The sequence below is a fragment of the Dromiciops gliroides genome, chromosome 4, assembly GCF_019393635.1.
Source record: "Dromiciops gliroides isolate mDroGli1 chromosome 4, mDroGli1.pri, whole genome shotgun sequence".
In the NCBI taxonomy this organism is placed as follows: domain Eukaryota; kingdom Metazoa; phylum Chordata; class Mammalia; order Microbiotheria; family Microbiotheriidae; genus Dromiciops; species Dromiciops gliroides.
Window position 1 is genome coordinate 291,371,002 of NC_057864.1, and position 14,515 is coordinate 291,385,516.

Consider the following 14,515-nt stretch of genomic DNA (forward strand, 5'->3'; position numbering starts at 1 on the left):
AACTGCACATGCATGACATATTGAATTGCTTGATTCCACAGGGAAGGTTGAGGAGGGAGGGAAGAAGAAAATTTAGAACACAAATTTTTTTTAAAAAATCAGTGTGAAGAAATAATGATCAAGTGTACTTCAGAGAAATCTGGAAAGATTCACATGAACTGATGCTGAGTGAGATGATCAGAACCAGGAGAACATTGTACACAGTATCAACAACATTGTGAGTTGATCAACTGTGATAGACTTAACTCTTCTCAGCAGTACAGTGGTCCAAGATAGTTCCAAAGGACTCATGATGGAAAATGTTTTCCAAATCCAAAAACAGAAACAAAAACAAAAAACTGTGGAATCTAGATTGAACCATACTATTTCTACTATTTTTTGTTTTCCTTTTTTGAGGTTTTCTTCTTGCTCTAATTCTTCTTTCACAGCATGGCTAATGTGGAGATATGTTTAGCATGATTTTACACATATAACCTATATCAGATTGCTTGCTGTTTTGGGGAGGGGGGAGGGAGAGGAGGGACAGGAAGGAGGGGAAAAATCTCTGTGGCTATTAAAAAATTCCATGCCAAAAATAATTAATTAATTATCTTTTAAAAAATACAGTGACTGGCCAGCTAGGTGGTGCAGTGGATAAAGCACTGGTCCTGGATTCAGGAGTACCTGAGTTCAAATCCGGCCTCAGACACTTGACACTTACTAGCTGTGTGACCCTGGGCAAGTCACTTAACCCCAATTGCCTTACCAAAAAAACAAAAAACAAAAAAACCCAAACAAACAAACAAAAATACAGCGACTTAAGATGAAAAATGCTTTCCATCTCCAGAGAAAGAACTGATGGAATCTGAATGCGGATCAAAGCATACTTTTTCTTTATTTTTCTGAAGGTTTTTTGTCTTTATTTTCTTTCACAACATGATTAACATGGAAATATGTTTTGCATGACTGCACACGTATAACCCATATCAAATTGCTTGTCTTCTCAATGTGGGGTGGGGGAGAAAATAGAGGGAGGGAGAGAATTTGAAACTCAAAAAATTTAAAAAGCAAATGTTAAAATTAATTTTTACATGTGATTGGGCAAAAATAAAATATTAAATTAAAAAATAATTTCTTGAAGTATAGTGTCTACACTTTTTTTTATCATGACTTTCAGATAGTTCAACAATTCTTATATTCTCTCTCCTTAATCTGTTCTCTATGTAAATTGTTATTCTAATGAGCTATTTTAAATTCTCTTATATTTTTTCACTTTTGATTTTGTCTCATCATTTCTTTTCTTTTCTTTTTTTTTTGTGGGGCGACTGGGGTTAAGTGACTTGACAGGGTCACACAGCTAGTATGTGTCAAGTGTCTGAGGTCTGATTTGAACTCAGGTACTCCTGAATCCAGGTGCTTTATCCACTTTATCCACTGTGCCACCTAGCTGCCCCTGTTTCATCATTTCTTTTCTCATTTCTAATTTTTAAGAAGTTATTTTCTTCCATAGGTTTTTGGATCTCTTTTTCCAATTAGTTGACTTGCTTTTCATAATTTCTTTATTTTCTTGCATTACTCTTATTTATTTTCCCTATTTTCTCTCACCCTCTCTTTTAAAATTCCCTTTAATAACTCTTCCAATAACTCTTTTGGGACTTGTGACCATTTTATATTTTTCTTTGAAACTTCACGAGAAGCTGTTTTGTCTTCTTCTGATTTTAAACCCTGATCTTCTCTATCATCATATTAGCTATCTATGGTTCTGTGGTTGGGTTCTTTCTGTTTTTTAAGCAATTGTTTTAATGACCTATTTCTTGGCTGTTAACTTTATCTTAACTGGTGTCTATTTCCAGGGCATGGAGGATAATGTCTCAGGTTTCAGGTTTTCTGAGCTCTATCTGGGAAATGTTGAACTCTTGATTCTTCCAATATTCTATAATCTAAAATCAGGTGTGGCCACTACTCCTCTGGCTCATATCTTGGTCTATGAGTGACCTCAGGTACTTCTCTTAGCCTCTGAGCCAGAGCTCCCAGCACTGCTGCCACTGTAAAGATTCTTTGTCTCTACAGACCCTTAGGTGGCTGCAAGTGTTAGCTCATCCCTGTGCCCTGGAACCAAAACCAAAGATTCTGTTCTCCTTCAAGTGACCACAACCAGCAAGGTCCCCAACCTCTCCTCTTCTGCACTCGCCAGCATGTGATCACTCATTCTTATCACCAGTCACATCCTGGAACCAGGTCTGATCAGGGCCTAGGCCATCCTCCTATCTAGTGTCATCAGAGGGCCCCCACAGTTTTCCTCTGCTTGGGCAAAAGTTCCTGAAGCTAAGGCTTCCACAAACATAGCTGCCCAGAGGGCTTGCTGTTTGTTGACTCTGGGGTATCTTTCCCAGGGTATCTGCACTTCAAACAGGCTAGACCACCAGCTCAGAGGTCAGATTTTTCTAACTTCTTCCAAAGTTGTTGTAAGTTAGATAACTGCTTTACCCCAACTCTTAATTATTTCTGCCACTCTAACATTTACTTCAAGGCACTATTTTAAGTTATTTGTGGGGGAATTTGAGAGAGGCAATTCCCTCTAGATGATAATTGACTTAAATACTTTCTTAAGACATTCTTTTCTTCTCAGTTCTTTGTATTTTTGACAGCTATTTCTATGTGAAATTGCTGAGAGACATCATAGGCTTCATGCCATCTATTGGTCCTCATAGTACAAAGGTATGGACATACCATACCCTCCAAATGTATCTGCCCTCAGGCTTTAAAGAGTGAGATGACTGCACAAAAATTGAATCATTTTACATTTTGCTTGTCAGGTAACACCTCATTAGTTCACAGCAAAGGTTAAAAAAGAACAAGAATCAAATAGAAGCTTTTCTCCTACTTAGAAGAAATTTAATTTGAAATAGCTATGAACATAAGCTCTTTAAGAATAAAGATTGTTTCATTCCTTGTACTTGTACCCCCAGGACCTGGCACATAGTGGGTGCTAATAAATGCTATTAGAGGGATTCTGGACATTCTCTCCATCAATACAAGTGATAATTCCTCTAGAATTCAGGTGTTGCTGTGGTCCAAAAATCTATCACCTGATGGCCAGACCATATTCAAAGCCTCTTTAATTTTGTTCTAGTCTCTAATGACTGAGGGCCACCTCCATATCATGAAGAGGCATTAGAATAAAATAATTGTGGGAGATAAATGTTAAATTTAAAGTTCATAAGGTTTATAATGGCATTTTTTAGATGGTGTTTTCAGTGCTTTCAAATTGGAAGAGGTGGCCCAATGATTAGGGTGATGGACAATCCATTGTGCTATGCATGTGTGGGTTTGAGTCCTATCCTCAATTGGTAATGGTGGGAAGTGGAGTGTATTTTGGATACAGCACTTGTCCTGAAGACAGGAGGATATGAGTTCAAATCCAGCCTTAGACATTTGACACTGTCTGTATGATCCTGGGCAAGTCACTTAGCCACAATTGCCTTAAACATCTGGGGCCATCTCCAGTCATACTGCTATATATCTTGCCACTGGACCCAGATGGCTCTGGAGGAGATAGTGAGGCTGGTGACTTTGCACAGCCATCCCTCACTTAAATCCAATTCACTATAAGTCATGATATTACCTTCCAATGTCATGTTCCTCTTCTAGAATGAAGGACAAATTACAGCAACCAAATTGGCAGTATTGTTCAGTCATGTCCAACTGTTCATGACCCCATTCAGGATTTTCTTGGCAAAGATACTTGAGTGGTTTGCCATTTCCTTCCCCAGCTCATTTTACAGAGGAGGAAACTAAGGCAAACAGGGTTAGATTACTTTCCCAGGGTCACACAACTAGTAAGTGTCTGAGGCCAGATTTGAACTCAGAAAGATGAGTCTTCTGCAGTATGCCAGTGCTCTATCTACTGTACCAACTAGCTGCCTACTGTCAAATACATGATCTTATTTGATTCTCATATTTGACCCCATGTGGTAGGTTATACTGCTGTTAAAAGGCAGTATGGGTTAGGGGAAAGGAGATTGATATTTGGAGTAAGAAGACCTGCATTAAGACCCAAAATGACACTGGTTAACTGCTGGTCTATAGGGAAATCACTGAACCTGAGTGGACAGGGGAGGCAAATCATTTAACCTTTCTAGACCTCAGTTTCCTCATCAGAAAAATGGGCATGAAACACTATCCATCTCAAAGGACGGTTGTGAAGAAAGTCCTTTTTAAAAATAAGCCTTAAGCACTATACAAATAAAAGCAATTATTATCCTTATTTTATAAATGAAGAAATTGATATTTGGAGAAGACCAGTAACTTGCCTGAGGTCATGCAGCTAGTAGGTTACAGAATTATTTTTCTAGAGCTAGAAGGGAACTTAGATCTAATCTAGTAATAATAAAAACAGTAGATGTATATGTTTGCAAAGAACTTTATGCATATTAACTCATCTGATCCTCACAACAATCCTGGGAGATCCATTTTATAGATGAGGAAACTGAGGCACAGAAGTTAAATGACTTATCCAGATAGTAAGATTCTGAGGCAGTTTTTGAGCTTGTCTTCCTGACTCACTGAGCCAGTTAATTTGCCATCTATTCTATCCCTTTCATTTTACATGTGAGAAAAATGAATCCCAGAGATGATGTGACTTGCCCAAGGTCAGACTAGCTGTAAGCTTCAGAACAGGGATTTAAACCCACACAGGCTCTTTGACTCTAGAGACAGTGCTCCTTCCATTGAATCAGTCAAAGAGAAGCTCTTCTGACTCCATGTTTGTTTTTTCATTATCCCACAATATTCACTAATCAGTCACTCAACTCAGCCAATCAATAAATATTTATTAAGTGCCTAGCAGGCACATTATCAATGTGCCAGGCACTGTGCTAAGAATCTCTTCCTCCACTTCTTCCTTCTCCTTTTTTCTTCTTCTTCTTCCTTCCAATCTTCTAGTAAAGACTAGACTACAATGTTGGGTAGGTTGGAGAGGGTATTTCTGGATAACCATGGAATCATAGATTTATAACTTGAAGGGATCTCAGAGATCACCTAATCCAAACCCTTTATTTTACAGTCGATGAAACTGAGGTCTAGAAAGGTTAAATGATTTGCATCCCCTCTCTATTCTCCAAGGTCTTTGGGTTCCCCTAGAATTTGGGTTGATCCTTGGGGCCTGATCCCAAAGGCTCTGTTTCCTGAGGTGGATTCCAAAGGATTTGGTAATCAGTTGGATATGAGAGATGAAGGAGTTGAAAGAATCAAAGTCAGGAGAGGCAGATTTGGGGGAAAGCTGTGTTTGAGTTTAGACATGTTGACCTTGAAGAACCTCCTGGTAGAGATGCTCGTAGACAACTGGAGGTGCTTATCAGGGACTCAGAAGAAAGTTCAAGGCTGGAGATAAAAATTTGTGAATCATAAGCTTAGAGTTACTATAATGAAGTCATGGGAATGAATGAGGTTTCCAAAGGAGAGATTTTAGAGAGAAGGAAAGAGGGTAAAGGATAGAGAAACCTTTGAGAAATATCCCAAATAAGGAGGTCGTGAAGATGAACAGCAAAGGAAAGAGCCAGAGTAGGAAAAGTAAGAGAAGGAAGAGAGTTAGGGAAATAGGTAATAATACATGGCATTTAGATGGCATGTTTGGAGTTTTCAAAGAGTACAAATTATCCCATTTATTTCTCATAACAACCCTGTGAGGAAGTGCTGTTATTGTGTGCCCATTTGTTAGATGAGGAAACTGAGGTTGAGAAAGGTTAAGTGATATTCCCAGCATGTACTGTTGGAAGCCAAAGGACTAGGGAGTATCCACCAGAAGGGGATGACTGACAGGGTCAAAAGCGGCACAGAGGTCAAGGCAGAGTGAACACTGGAAACATTTGGAGACTGTGAGGTCACTGATGACCTCCAAGAGAGCAGTTTCAGTAAAGCAATGGAAGGAAAAGTCTGAATACAAGGTACTGAGTAGAGAGAGAAGGTGATGAGGAAGTAGAGGCTTGGTGGGAACTTTTTTCAAGAAATATAGCAGTGGGGGCAGCTAGGTGGCACAATGGATAGAGCACTGGCCCTGGAGTCAGGAGTACCTGAGTTCAAATCCGGCCTCAGACACTTAACACTTACTAGCTGTATGACCCTGGGCAAGTCACTCAACCCCAATTGCCTCACTTAAAAAAAAAAAAAGAAAGATAGCAGTAAAAAACACTATAGGAGAATGAAAGCTGAAGAGGTTTCAAGATCATCCAGTCTACAAATTAGGAAACTGGGCTCTATAGAAGTGATCATCAAAAGTTACACGGGCATAAGTAGCAAGCCCAGGATTAGAACCCAAGTGCTCTGCAAATTCTCTGCCATATATTGGCTGTGCAACCTTGGGCAAGTTAATTAGCCTTTGAGAGCTCTAGGCAATTCTCTAAGGTCTCTTGTCATTATATCCTACTACCCTTCTATTGTTATGAAGGGCATAGGTAGAGGGATTAACTTTACTAAAAGACAGAGATTCCTTTTCAGCAGACAAAAATGAGTGATGGTCCTGAGAAGTCATGAGGATTGTAAGAGGGGAGTTAAGAGGGTCATGATGAATGATTTCAATAAGCTCAATGAAAAAGGTGACTGAGTACAACTACTGGGGACTGGAGTGTGATTGCAGGTGAGGAAAAATAAGAAGGGTGTAGAACAATTGCTGTGCCAAGGGAGATAGAGTCATTTAGAATAGAAGGGTTTTTGAGAAGCCACCAGATACCAAGTGATCTTAGGGATCATGAATTCGTAGTGGGTGAAATTAACTGGATTTAAACAACAATTTTCTTTAATGAAATGTAGCAGTCTTGTAACAGAAATGAAGGAACTGAGGGGTGGATAAATTATGGATTTTTTTTTTTTTAGTGAGACAATTGGGGTTAAGTGACTTGCCCAGGGTCACACAGCTACTAAGTGTTAAGTGTCTGAGGCCGGATTTGAACTCAGGTCCTCCTGACTCCAGGGCCGGTGCTCTATCTACTGCGCCACCTAAGCTGCCTCAAAAACAGGTAATTTATAAAAGCATAGCAATAGGTTGAGATCAGAATTGTCAACATTGGCATAATTTACTACTTTTCATTAGTTGAATATTAGTTGATTAACCATAGATTCTGATGCATTTTTAAAATTATAGGTTGCCACTCACATTCATTCCAAGACTGTATAGAGCTATAGCATCCCAAAGCAACAAAAGTAGGAGAAAAGTGGGGAATATTTAACTATTATAGTCCTGAGAAAAGCCCTTTACAGTTTCAGGGTATTTGCCAAGAATGAATTTTAATTAGTTTAGGTAAGAATTTGGTCTGTGGGATTTTGAATAGATAAAAAGACTCTTTAAGCAGAGGTTAATGATAAAGGATGATCTCTACCTTTGTTGAAGTATATTGAAGGTCAAGTTAGGTCCAGTTTTTATAATGGTTCAGAAGTAGAAGTATGTTAAAGTTGGCATATGATATTGGTTTGGGGGGTAAAAATACCAATACTAAAAAAAAATTAAAATAAAATAACACTTGGCCCATAATAGTAGTGGGTTATTTTATAGCCTTTGCTATTGGAGACACAGCTGAAAGAACCCCATCCTTAATTTTTTTTAACATTTTAAGTTTTAGATGAGCCCTATAATTATCTCTGGGTTCCAATTAGTACAATCTCCTGTATAAAATCCTTAATAAAAAGATTTTTTTAAAAATGAACAAATAAATATTCAAAATAAGAAATTCAGGACTAAGTTTAATAATGAGTAAATAGTTAATAAATGAAAATTTTATTAAAGGGACAAAGCTCTTTTTTTGTTTCATTGGTGGATATAAATGATTTCTTATTTTCAGACAGATTTTACCTCTAACTTTTCCTTTCTTGAGATTAGATTTCCCTCCCTGGCACAGGTTTTCTGCATACTACATTTTCTAAACATTAAAAACATTTTCTCCTTCAATTTTGATGTTTACCTTTTTAATATAAAACCTTAAACTAAACACAGTAGGCTAACTCCAGACTATATAGTGCAGAGATAGAGCAAAGAATGGCTTTGAAATATTCTTTTTTGAATAAGGATTAATGCCTAAATATTTATTTTATCATTCTATATATAGCTCCATTTTCTTATTTGACTGACTATATTTTAGTTGAATAGTGATAAATGTGATGAATTCTTACTGAATTCTCATCATATTGATTTTAACTTGTCCTCATCAAGGATTTCACTATATATTAATTCAATACTCATAAAGCTTATGATCTTTGTCAACTCTGCATTATCTATAAATTTGTTTACAGTAACAGGTACTCCATACTCTCAGTCGGGAAAATATTTAATAATATTTGATATAGAACAAGCCTTTGGATGCTAAAACTACTCCCTGGGAATAAATTAAGCATTTCCAAAAGCAGCGTTCACTTCTTCAGAGTCCTAAGCTACCACTTACTAGAATATTGCTTCAGCATTTTAATCAGTAGGCTCAGTGCCTTGAAGAATTCTATTGCTACCTGAGAGGTCTCATATATCCAAGCTATGAGGTCTCATATTTGTGGGGTGGTCTGGGGCTTGGGGGTGCTGAAGTAGTGTATGGATTACTTCAGCAAAGACCAGGCAGGGTATCTATCCCCCACACAACCACCTGCTGCTCATGAAAGGGAAGCAGAATGAATAGGGCTGGTGTTGCTTGGGCAGTGAGGTAATCTCTCTTCTCCCTCATTTAACAATTAAATGCCAAAAATAAATGATTAACTCATTCTAGAAGCCACAGTACAGAAATAAGAAACACAGTCATAGGATAATAAGAAATTCATCCATGACCTATCCAGATGACCTTTACAGACTCTTAGTAATTTTAAGGAACAGGACTGAGACTATGACTCACTCAGTAACTGTCTGACTGATGTGTACACCAGATGCAGCATGGTATGGTGGTAAGAGCACTGGCTGTGGACTATGACAACCTGGGTTCAAATCTCATCTCTGCCACTTACAACTAACTTCATCTCCTTGAGTGTCCATTTCTCATCTGTAAAATAGGGGATTTTTAGTATGATCAAATCAGGGCTAGGATTATTTGTGTGAAATTTTCTCGTTATCCTTCCCTAGCTAATAACAGGCATAGCTTCCTTTCTTAAATGTCAGTTTCTGCAGTCATGGTCTTGAGCAACCTCCTGCAATTATGTTCCCATATATTCCAGTATAGTTGTCTTCATAATAGGTGTTTGGGGAATTTGTGGAACTGAATTCTCACCCCACTAATACTCTTATCTGAAAGGCTGTTGCTTCAGGGAGTGAGAGTGTTGGTATCTGTCTTTCTTAGGGATATCACTTATCTTGAGGATTTCAGTCCTGACTTATCTTTGGAATGCCCATCCTATATACCTAGAGTCTGTTTTCGGGTAGAAATGGCCTACTTTTTATCTTCCAACTCAGTATTTTTACCAGTGGCTCTTTTTAAAAATCTATTCATCCCTGCAAGAGTACCCCCCCCCCAAAATTAATGTCTGTTTTCTATGAGTTACCTTACCAGGCAAGTACATTGGACACAGAATAAGTCTGTTTGTAGAAAAGGAGACAATCAGGAGTTTGCAGTGAGCTTGTGTCTTGACCACTCCCAGACACCTTTGCTGGTGTTCAATAGCTGACCTTGCTGAGCTGAACCTCCCTTACCACCCCCCCCCAAAAGAAAACTGGACCAAATCAGCCTTGTGGTAGACTGTTTCTGCAAAACATCCTGCTTCTGTGTCCCACCTGTTCCTGGGAAAGACTGTCCACTTTCCCCCAACTCCTTCCTGAACCTCCCCTTTGTGTTTTTCAAGCATAAATCTCCCTTGCCTCTCCTAAGCTGTGGGCTCCTTTGTACTTTGTACTAGGGGCCTCAGCACTAGTGTCTGATTTTTCTCCTAAAAAAACTTTTCTGCTTTCAACACAGCTTGGAGTCCTCTGTATTTTGAGAAGTGGGCTTCACTTGTTGACATCTCTATACACCAACCCAAGTTTTCAATTTAGTTTAACAAACATATATTATTGTTTTAAATTACATTCACTATGTCCATGGCATTGTTCTAGATGATCGGATAGCAAGATGAAAAATGTGACACTTTCTACTTTTAAAGAATTTATCATCCAGCCTGGATGAGGACCTTTTGTGATGGGAAATATTGTTTCCCAGAGCACCTCATTCCACGTTTGGATAGCTACAATTGAAGAGCATTTTAGCTATGGGGGACTGCTGGTAAAAAGGCAGGGAGATGGAAGGAAAGTAGGCTAGCGTAGCTAGATTATAGAGTAGGTGAAGGGGTGTAAGATGTAAAAACCACTGGAGAGGTAGGAAGGGGTCTGGTTGTGAAGACATTGATATGCCAAACAGAACATTCTGTATTTGATCCTGGAGGCCTAAGGAGTTTATTGAGCAGGACATATAGCATGTTTAGAGACCTGTGTTTGAAGAAAATTACTTTGGCTGCTGAGTGGAAGATGGAGTAGAATGTAGGAAGACTTGATCCAGGGAGATCAACCAAAAGGCTGTGTCTTGCCAGGACTCAGGCCCACCACACCATTTTCTGACCATTTTCATGCCAAGCTACCCTCCCCACATCTTCCAACTCTATCTCTGAGAATTTATCAAATTAACACTAACATTCCTAGAAAGAACTTGCTAATCAATGTTCCCAATAACTATAGTCACTATTGTCTCCAACTTCTCTGCCCAAAACACTCCTCCTTGGTCACCTCCACCCCCAATCTCATTATGTTCTTCTTTTATTGGAATATCAGTTCCTTGAGGGCAGGACTGTATTGCTAGTATTTTGTATCCACAGTGCTCAACACTGTGCCTGGCACATGGGCAATTCTTAGTAAATATTTTTTTCTTTCATTCAATTAATCATTCTCTTATGACACACTTAACCCCAGATCTTCTTTGGAGTTCTTTATTTATTATGCATTGCAGCTTGCTCAGCCTAAAATTGTATTTATTTGTTTTCTCCTTCCTTCCTTTCTCTCTTTCTTCTTTCCTTCTTTCCCTCCTTTTCTTTCTTCCTCTACCTCCCTTCTTCCCTCTCTCTTTTTCCTTCCTTCCTTTTTGTTGCCTGCAAAAATTTTCAGATCTCTGTAACCTGAGTTTTAAATGTTACTGCACTCTGAAAAATCTGACCACTCAGTTATATATAGATCTAAGAGTACAGTTTCTTCTGCAAATGTGACATTTATTAAAGCTGTTTGCAAATAACTACCTTCTTCCTAGTCAAGATACTATCATCTTACAGTAGAATTACCACAGTGCTCTTCTAACTTGATCCCTATTGTTTTTCTCTGTGCAATTCATTCTATACACAATTCTACACACAATACATTCTATAACAAAATTAATGTTATCAAGACACCATTTTAACCATGCCTGTTCCTCGCTTCTGAACTCACAATAGTGCTTTTGCTGTGTATAGATTTAACTACAAACTTCAGCGTCTGACATTCAAAAGCCTTCTCAATCTCAATAGGTCCCAAGGTACCTATCCAACCACATTTCCCAGGCCCTTACTCTAGTCTGCTTTGGCTTTCTTCCTACTACACCTACCCATACTTATTCTTACTTTATTGCCTTTGCTGATGTTATTCCCTTCACTCAAAAGGTCCTTTCATTTCCTCTTATTCAGATTCTTCTTCTTCTTCTTCTTTTTTTTTTTTGTTTGTTTGTTTGTTTTGCGGGGCAATGGGGGTTAAGTGACTTGCCCAGGGTCACACAGCTAGTAAGTGTCAAGTGTCTGAGGCTGGATGTGAACTCAGGTACTCCTGAATCCAGGGCTGGTGCTTTATCCACTGCGCCACCTAGCCGCCCCTCTTCTTTTTTTAAAAAATGAGATTCTGATCCTTTCCTTGGTATAAGAAACTCTTAGTTAGGAAACTCCCTTTACCAATGCAAAGAGGCAACTGATCTTCAATTTAGAGTCAGTTATCTGAAGTATTGAAAGGTTAAGTGACTTGCCCAGTACCACACAACCGGTATATGAAAGAAGAAAGTTGGACTAGAACCCATGTGCTCCTGACTCTAAGGATGCCTCTAAACCCAACTGGTTCTCTTCTTAATACCAGTTCAAAAAATGTTAAGTGCACAGTCAAATTCCTGCAAAGCATTCTAAGAGATTTAAATAGTGAGGGATTACATCTATGGGAGTAGGGGTGGGGTGATATCAGGAAAGGAAATGACATCTAAGCTGAGCCTTGAAGGAGGAGACTTGCCATTAAGTAGAAATGGGTCAAGAGAGGTCTATTCTAATTATGGGGATTCTTTGTATGTGCATTCAGGTGCGGAGGCAGGAGTTGTTTATAGCATAGAGAACATATAAGTAAGTACTATAAAATAAAGATGGAAATGTAGGGTAGAACTAAGTTGTAGAAGGGCTTGAATTGCAGGTTAAGGAGTTTGTACTTCACTCTGTTGGCAATGGGGAGCCTCTGGGAGTTAATGAGCCAAGGAGTGTTGTGGTCAGATCTCTGCTTTAAGATTACCTTGGCAGCTGGAGAAAGGCTGCCTGGAATTGAGAAGAGAAGAGGCAAGTGGAGGAAAGCCATGTCAATAAAATCTTGTGAATTTCATAACACCTACCTTGTTTCCATTTTAAAATGGGATATGGAGTAGAGAGTCTTGAGTTTTTATTCAGATTTCAACACAGATTATTTCTGGAGGGTGAGGGAGGCAATTATCTAATTATTGTCTATAACAGAGCTCTCTAAAGGTGGGGAAGGAATAATAATGGGCTGACCCGATCGAGTGTATGATGAACCAATCTTTCTTTGATAACCAATTGATAGCCAATCTTGGGGTTTGTGTCCAACATAATTGTGGCTTATTGTTATCCCCCAACATCCTCTGCTGTGTATTTCCTCTTCTCTCTTCTGAGTCTGGCCAAGCATCACACAGCATAGTTATAACCAAAACTAACTTCTACCACAACAGTTACCGAGTGCCACTGGGAAATTCTTCCTCTATACTTTTTCTCTCAGATCCTGTCATGGCTGCTATGCCAGGGTATGATTTGTAAGAGTTTTGCTTCCTCACTTAACATTTTGGGATGAACAGGGATGTATGATTTGGAACCTGAAATCACAGATCTCATTAAGTAATCTTTCTACACTACTATCCAGTTTACCCAACTTCCAAACTTCCCTATTACTGTCAAGGGCACCACCATCTTTCTAGTCATCTAGTCATCCATGTTTTCACAACATCCATATCATTTTTGACTTGACTTTCTTTCCCTTATCTTCACCCTCCACATATCTAATTTGTGGCCAAATCTTGTTCTTTCTGCTTCCAAGTTTCTTATACATCCTCTTCTGTCCACTCTCAAGTTCAGGCCCTTATCACCTCTCACCTGGACTATTACTATAACCTCCCAAATGGTCTACCAACCTCAAGCCTCTATTGCATTCTTAAAGATATGATAGAAAATGGGACTTGAAGTTGGGAAGATTTGGGTTCACAGCCTGCCTCAGACTTTCTAGTTATGTGATTCTGGGTAAGTTACTTAACTATTGACACCTTCAGTCTTCTAAATTGTAAAAAGGGGATAATAAAAGTACCTACCTCACAGGGTTGTGAAGATCAAATTAGTTTGCCACATGAAAAGTGCTTTGCAAACCTTAAAACACAAAATAAGTGCTAATTATTCATCATCATCATCCTCATCCTCCACAAATTACCAATGTGACTTTCCTGAATGGCAGGTCTGACCCTGTCACTCATCTATTCAATTAACTTCAATTGTTTCCTATTAACTCCAGGATCGACTATTATTACATCTTCATCTCATCCTTTTGCAAATTTTATTTTTTGTGTGTGTAAGTCAGATAATATATAAAAATGTTAGTACAGCAGTACACTATATAACTTATGAATAACTAAACATACATATTTGGGAATACATGCTCAAAAATATCTTGCTAATGGGGTACAGGCTCAAAAAAGACTGGAGACAGCTGGTCTACAATGCAATATAATTATTAGAATGCGAGTTCCTTGACAGCCTTAACCTTTTCTATTTGTTTTTTGTCTTTCTTTTTATCCTCAGGGCTTAACACAGTGCCTGACACATAGTAAGTGCTTACTAAATGCTTATTGACTGACAGCAGTGAAGACTAGATAGAATTCTATATACACACCCACACACCTCTCAGGTAGAGAGCAGCATATTATAGACTATGGAAAGTTTTGAATTTTATCTGGACTTCAGCCACGTGAGGGAGGAAGCAAGGCGCTTTCCGGAGGAAGGAATTCAGTAAGTATCCTAAGGTACCAGTTGTAATTTGGCTTTTGCAATTTTATGACGGCGGGACCCCATTAGTTTTTGTCTTCCTCCTGCTGCAGCTAATTTATCTTCCTTCCAGGCAAGCAGCAGGAGGGGGAGGGGGGAGGGGAAGTGTAGACAATAAATATTTGATCATAGGGCAACTCCTCAGAGATTACTTCCTGGGAGAACTCTGACCATGGCAGTCTCTCAGCTCATGGGAAGGGAGATTTAAGTCTCATTCTTGACTACGCAGCTAGCCTGGGAC